Below are 7,736 nucleotides of genomic sequence, written 5' to 3' on the forward strand. Positions count from 1 at the left end.
CTTCTCAACTGATACAAGCCAGGTAGAAAGAGCGACCCATTTTCCACATCTATCTTTCCTTTTCACTTCAACTGACTATGAAAAGGCTAGACCTCTCACTCTCTATTGCTGCCAATAAGTTATTTCTACTAACTGCTCTTGATTGTGGGGGTAAAGACGACTGGAACGAGGGATGGGAGTAAAGATGGAGGGATGGAATCATTTCCATAACCACTTTTAGACAAGTTAATAGGAAAGAGTCTCTGAAAGGGAGAAAATGTGAAAAGCAAATAGTTTTGCAAAGGCCTCAATTCCTTGACCCTGTTCTTTTTTCCCCTTTTCATTCATTTTAAACACTATGAACTAACATAAATACCAGGTACTGTGATGGGTACTTGGAGGTACCAAAAATAAATGAGTCAGTATTTCTATTATTAAAGGGAAAAAGACATTTAAACAGATATAGCACAAGATATTAAGTGTTATAAGATACCACACCAGAGCTTATTTAGGCAAGGATAATATTTTACTCATTTTTATAGCCCCAACTCTTAGCACAATGCCCAGCATATACTTAGCAGTTAAAAGTTAATACTTCATTTCTTAAAAAATATTTTCATGTTCAAGGTTTCTTCTGACTAGCTTCAATTCTCTTATGTTCACATAAATGTGTGGTGAACCCTCTATATTAGATCTGAATATAATTGTAGTGAGATACACTTGAGTTCTCGTGGAATTTATATGCAAATATATATTAATATCAACTACCAGTTCCAGATATACTAAAGTCAACCATTAACCTTATTTTATGTTTTCCCAGCACTAGAAAAAACTTAGCAGATGGTAGACTTGTCACTTGAGAAACTAGTGCATTCACTGAGATTAAATGTATGTATAGGTTGAGTATCCCTTAACCAAAATGCTTGGGACCAGAAATGTTTTGGGTTTGGGATTTTTTCAGACTGGAATATTTGCATATTCATAATGAGGTATCTTGAGGACAGGATCCAAATCTAAACATGAAATTCATGTATATTTCATACATACTTTATACACATAGCTTGAAGGTAGTTATATTTTTCCCTTGGGGATGCTGAATAAACTGTAATATGCCTGTATTCTGTGACCTGTCACGTGAGGTCAGGTGAGGAATTTTTCATTTGTGGCATCATGTCAGCACTCAAAAAGTGTCAGATTTTGGAGCATTTCAGGTTTCAGATTTTTGGATTATGAAAGCTCAACCTGTACTGTTTGATGAAATTAATTTATTTAGAAGTCTTCATAATCTAGAAGCAAGCCTGCCCTCTAGTGCTAAAACTTTCACATTGAGTCAGAATAGCAATTTCCAACTACCAGAAAAAGGAAGAACTAGTACTCCAGATATATTCATAAAATATATTATTTCAAAACAAAAAGCTTCATTCTAAGAATTAATAAAACAAATTCCCTCCTGTTTAATTTGCCATTTGCTTATGTATTTGGTAAGTATTATCCATCTTGCTTTTTAAATCTCAGTGTTTCTACAGCATCATAGAAAGCAGTGGGGTGTGTGTTGGGGGGGAGGTATGAAATGTTAACACTATATTTCTACCTAAAAAAAAATCACAAAAGTTGTCCCTAAATTTCACTAATCAAATGCCTTCAACTCAGTTCTATTCTCTGGATACTTACTCTGTGATTTCACTCATGTCCTGACTTAAAATAGGCATGGGTACGCACTGATGACCTCCAAATATACTTATCTCCATCCCAGACCTCTCCTTTAAACTCTAGACTCAAATAGCCAACACCTACTCTACCTTTCCCTTTGGACATCTAATAGGCATGTCTGCTGTAACATCTCCAAAACTAAACTCTCAATCTTACCCCCACCCCCAAACCTGCTCCCGAGTCTTTCCTGTTTTACTAAATGCCTGCTGCATTCTTGGAGTTTGTCCTAAAAACTTAGATCCATTCTTTTTCTCATACATCACTTCCAATCCATCTGCATATCCTATTGGTGCTACCATCAAAATATATCCAGAATCTGACCACTTAATTATTTCCATTGCCCTGAGCCTCAAACTATACCATTTCTCATGTGGATTACTGTATTATCCTTCTATTTAATACTACCCGCTTCCATCATGCTTTGACCAGAACCCCAATTGCTTCTTACCTCACTCTATAGAAGTCTAAGTCTTGAGAAAGAGCTATAATGCTCTATATGATTACCTACAATCAGGCAGGATCATTACTCCCAACCTCTCTTAGCTTACTTTCTAATGCTAATATTCTATTCTTGCTCACTAGTCACATTGATCACCTTGCTGTTTCTTGAAAACACCAACAGTGCCAGCTCAGAGCCTTAGCATGTAATATTCCTTCTGCTTAGAATGCTCTGCTCCCAGACTTCCATGTTGCAGTCGTTCACTTCCTCAGGTCTCTGCTCAATGTCATTTATCAGTGTAGTCTATTTAAAATAGCAACCCTATATTCACAGTCTCCAGATCCCTTCCTCAACTTCCTTTCCCTAAATAACTTTGTCAACCATATGATAAACTATATATTTTACTTATTAAAATGAAAACTTCATAAGAGACAGAAATAATTGCCTATTCTGTGCCCTGAAACATACTCAAGCCTAGAAAACTTCTTGGCATATAGATGTTTGAGATTTGTTGAATTTAGTCTAAGAAGCATATGAATAAATGTACTTGATTATAAAAACAAATGATAGAATAAAACAGAAAATCCTAGCTATTTTTAATAGAAGATGGCAAAATTTGTTGGGGAAAAAAAGACCTGTTGTAATCAATTATTTTTTGTTCAAGTACCAAGGTATATTTCATTTACACCTACTAAGTGCTGTGGATAGGGCCCTATTTGAACTTTATAACAAAACTAGTAGGTATTATTATTATTATTATTGCTATTTTACAGAAGAAGAAACTGATGACAGAGGTCAAGTGACTCGTCTAAAAGTGACCTAACATGAATGTGGCAAAGAGAAAACCAAACTCAGGTTTCTCAGATATTTTTCTATAAACTCTCAATATTCACAGTATTTTCAGGCAATAATATAAATCCAAAACAGATGAGAATTCTACACTTGTAGATAAAAGTAACTTTATACAAACTTGCTATAAACCATTTTACTTGCATGATAGAATAGTATAGGTACTCTATGTAAACTAGTTTCACTTAATTCAATACTCACAAAAATTAATTCTGCTAAGTTTGATGAGTCAATCCTAAGTCTCAAATGACAACTTGTTCAAATAAAGTATTAGTGTTTCCTCTTTTATGATTCAAACATAATTGGTAGTGATAATGAGAAAGCAAATTTTCTTTTGACCTTCAAGTTATGTTGTGAAGGGCTTTTATCCATGATCTATTTTCTACATGGAAAAATAAATTACGGCTAATAATTCTACACACACACACACACACACACACACACCCCACAGAGTTTTGGGAAAAATCTGGCTTTATACATATCTATTTCAAGGATTTATTAGCTTTTTAAAATTCACACCTTTTACTTATTACTTAAAAGCAAATCCATGAAGTATGTGGAAAAATTCACTAATACTTTAAAGCCAAAAAATCCAAAAAACAGAAGGATAAAACTTCTACAAAATGATATGATTTGGGGGAAGCTAAGAAATTTTTAATAAAACTGCTTTGCTATAATTGCCACTTATGGACCATAGATCCATAAAATAACTACAACAAAACTCCAATAGAATTGGCATTATAAAACAAGATTGAATGCTTATGTCAAAGTCTAACCTTATTAGAGTGTTACTGGATATATTTTAAAGAATGTTTAACACATGGTAAATCAGAGCCCATGTAAAAATGAGCCATATTATAAAAGGTTCTAATATATTACACAGTATACACAGCAAAATGTCTCATCCAACTTAAAAAGAAACTGGTCACACCAATAACAACTGGGTCAGGGAAAGGAGCAAAGGAAACACTATCTGTACTTATAGGATACAAAAGATTGTAAGGTGGAGACAGCAAATGTATAGTCAGTTTTATCAAGATTGGTGTTTGGAAAAAGGTAAATAAATTGTGCTTTAAAAAAAATTGAAAGATTTGCTCCAGTGAAGTAAAAGCTCACTAGAAAAACCTCTACAATTAACCTCTATTAGTGACACTTCATCCGAAATTCATCTTTCCATAATCTATGAAAGTTAGACTGCTTTTTGGGCTTCCACAGTACTACTCACAGGTAAACAGGTCTATGAACAAAAAGGACTATGTCTTAAGCAATCTGTTTGCCTGGCTGGTACCAAATATTCATAAAAATAATAAAACTACAATCATTAAAAATTACTTAATTCAGAATATTTAATAATTCAGACTAGCCTTTCATATTGAGAACATAATGAAATTTTGCTGTTATTTCTTTCCTCTTGAAGAGAAAATGATCTCTTCTTTGACATTTCTCCTTGTGATGATTTCTAGTATCACTCAAAAAGCAATACTTCCTCAAGAAGGCAGAATTCCTCTTTGGGAATAAGATTATGAGTGTTTTTTTTTAATTGTTGTTTTGTCCTTTTCTCTTATTTTAACAATGAAATGCATTTAAATTACTTATTAAAATGCCCTTAATTTATCTGATACTTTAGACATTTGGGAAACACATAACAGATGTGCTATAAAACCCCAGGGTTACTGGAGCCTTGAAAGCCAGAACAAGGTTTTATCAGATGATGAATTATCACAACAGTTTTAACTGTATTTCTTAAAAAAAAGCAGTAAAACAAATTAAGTCAGAATTCATACCACTTGCTCCTGAAACTAATATATTTCAATAAATCTTTTCATAATTTCACATTAGCAATTAGGCAGACAAGACGTGTTTTACTGAAGAAATACTTCAAATTGAAATGTTTCATTAGCACTATACACTACATGTGTTCTAAATCTGAGCTACTCCACATACCTGGTATGCTTTAATAACTCTAGAGTTATCTCAAAATTCTACTCCCATTCTCTCCTCTCCAAAGTGATGGCATTCAATATTGTTAAGATAAATTTTTGGTTTGCTAGATGAAAAGGCATTTATATTTAAGAGAAATACTCCTCAGGGTTAATCTAACACTTCCATAAAAGGCCCTCAAATTTCAACTCAAGAAACACTAATTTAGAGTATTCAGATTACAAACCAAATAATCAAAACCTATATATTGTACGTAAAAATACTACTACTGCCAAAAATGTATTACATCAAGAATTTTATCAGCAGCATTTAAAAAATAAGAAATCGTTAGATAATAAAAGATAAACATGGTAACAGATTCAGATCAGCACATGATATACCATTTCTTATCACACTATGTTACCTGAATCTCTGGCAGTTTCCTAAAGATATGCAATCTTATCAAAAAATATTGGCCTAGAGGGATGTGGGGAGTAACCTCTCCTTTCTCCCACAGTTGAGAACAAACACCTGGTTCTACTTTCTTCCAGTAGTATTACATTTGTATACTATTCTATAAGAAGCAAGTCAACTCCATGTTATAAAGCACCATAGAGTATATCATCCTGTACAAAGGAAATAATTCTGAAATTTTCACAACAGGATTCCTGGGAAGGCACTTAAAGCTAACTGGTCAAAAAAGAGCCACAATGGTTAGACTTCTTTTTTATACTGAAGGCTCCTTCATATTGTCTTCTTTGTTTTTATCACTTAACATCTTGATCATAAGTTTCCCAATAAATCAAATGCCATCCAAAATTAAGAAAGGAAAGACAAGAGCAGACACAGTCCACACCCTGACTGATTAATTAGGCAGAGTAAATTTGCCTCCAAAGGAGGCAAATGTTATCACTTTAGTAAGATAAGAGAAATAGAGCAAGAGAGTAAAGCAAAAATGGCCAAGGTAGGATGGGACTGCTAAACAACAACAAAAAAAGAAAGCAAATTTCATTTCCATTTTCAGATTCAAAAAACCTTAAAAGTATCTTTGGAAAAGTAAGCAAACATGGGTTTGAACTGTGCAGGTCCACTAATACACAGATTTTTTCCAACCAAACGCAGATTGAAAATAAAGTATCTGCGGGATGTGAAACCCATGCCTAAAGAGGGTTGACTTTTCATATAGGCAGGTCCTGTAGGGCTGACTGTGGGACTTGAGTATGCACAGATTGGGTATATGTGTGGGTACAGATACCAAACCCTTGCATATGCTGAGGGATAACTATATTTTCATATATTTTGTTTTTTTAAAGGTCATCTATAAGTTTTGAGTGTTTCTTACTTTACTCAAATACTGAAGATGATAAAGATATTACCATTAGTTCAGGCTACAAATTGACAATTAAGATATCACCTAAATTATGTTTTGGAATTAAACAAAAATGGACAATATTCTTCAAGTTCAGAAGTTACGACTTGGAGAGAAGAGTCAATTAAGTTATAAACTCAAAGTCTAAAAATCTACATGCTTTCCTTATAATAAATTTGATATTAAAACCTCATTAAATCATAACACCATTGGTATGCTCAGTTCTGATAATTCAGCACTGCTAATACTTAATAGGTGCATTCCAGAAAAATTATCCTTTTCTATGATATTTAGGAAAATACTGTTTCCTACTAACATATCAGTGTTTTATAAAACTGTACAAAGTAATCTTATTAAGAAGTATTAATAAAATATTGGCAATCACTTTCTCTCTGCTCATTAACCAAAAAAGCATACAATAAGCAGCTTTAAAATGCCATTCTTCCTTAAATAATCAATATTGAAAAATTGCTCATTAAACAAATTCACCATCAAAAGTCAGTTTTTACATAAATCCCAATAGAAACTTCCTTATGGAAAAATAATCTGTTTACTTCTCTCCACTCACACACAGTGATATCAGGAATTTTATTTAAGACATAAATGGACTGTGACTGTGAACAAAGTTTTTCATATCACTGGTATAATGGATGGCTTGAAAATAAATGTACCAACAGGCCTGCTGTTAGTCCAAAACGTACCTTTTATGTGAGTTAGGAAAGGCTACTATTTCCTTAAGATACTTTATTGCCAACAGTCAGAAAATTGTGATAATTATTAATAACAGTGCTGAGATACTACCAGTGTAAATGGCTCCACACAGGTGGGCACAATTATACCTAGAGTTCTCTCATGGTTCCTTCTCTATTATCTTCTTTTCCTAAGTGTATCTTAACTAAATCCATATCAGAACTAAAAGTTCCTTTAAGGCAAAAAAAAAAAAAAAAAAAAAAAAAAAAAAGTGCTCTCAACAAAACTCCCTATATAATGACAGTTAAAAATATCACAAATATGCCGCTAGTAACAATAATGATACAATTTCAATAGTAGTCCTAATTCTCTCACAAAGCTGTCTGATTTTGAGGCCATTCATATATCTTGCTCTTTCAAATGCAAACGGAACTTTTTAACTGACAGAAGTACAGAAAACTTAAAATTCACATTAAGAATATACACACATGTTCATATATGCTTACTGACAATGCTATTTAATGGTTAGAAAACAAATAAACTGGACATAATCTTTCCAATTTTAAACTCTTCAGATAAGATATATGCATAAGACTTTGGCAGCTTTTACAGAAACCCACAGCTGAAAGTAGGGGCACTTCCCATATCTAGAAATGTTTATTAGCTGCATCAGAAAATCATTATCCCAGAAGTCAAGGCCAATTACTCTTCTTAATTGTGCAGAGATGAATATAATAAGCCATAACATCAGCAGACTACATTGCCAAATATAAAGATTGT

Source organism: Microcebus murinus, chromosome 4, assembly GCF_040939455.1.
Source record: "Microcebus murinus isolate Inina chromosome 4, M.murinus_Inina_mat1.0, whole genome shotgun sequence".
Classification (NCBI taxonomy): domain Eukaryota; kingdom Metazoa; phylum Chordata; class Mammalia; order Primates; family Cheirogaleidae; genus Microcebus; species Microcebus murinus.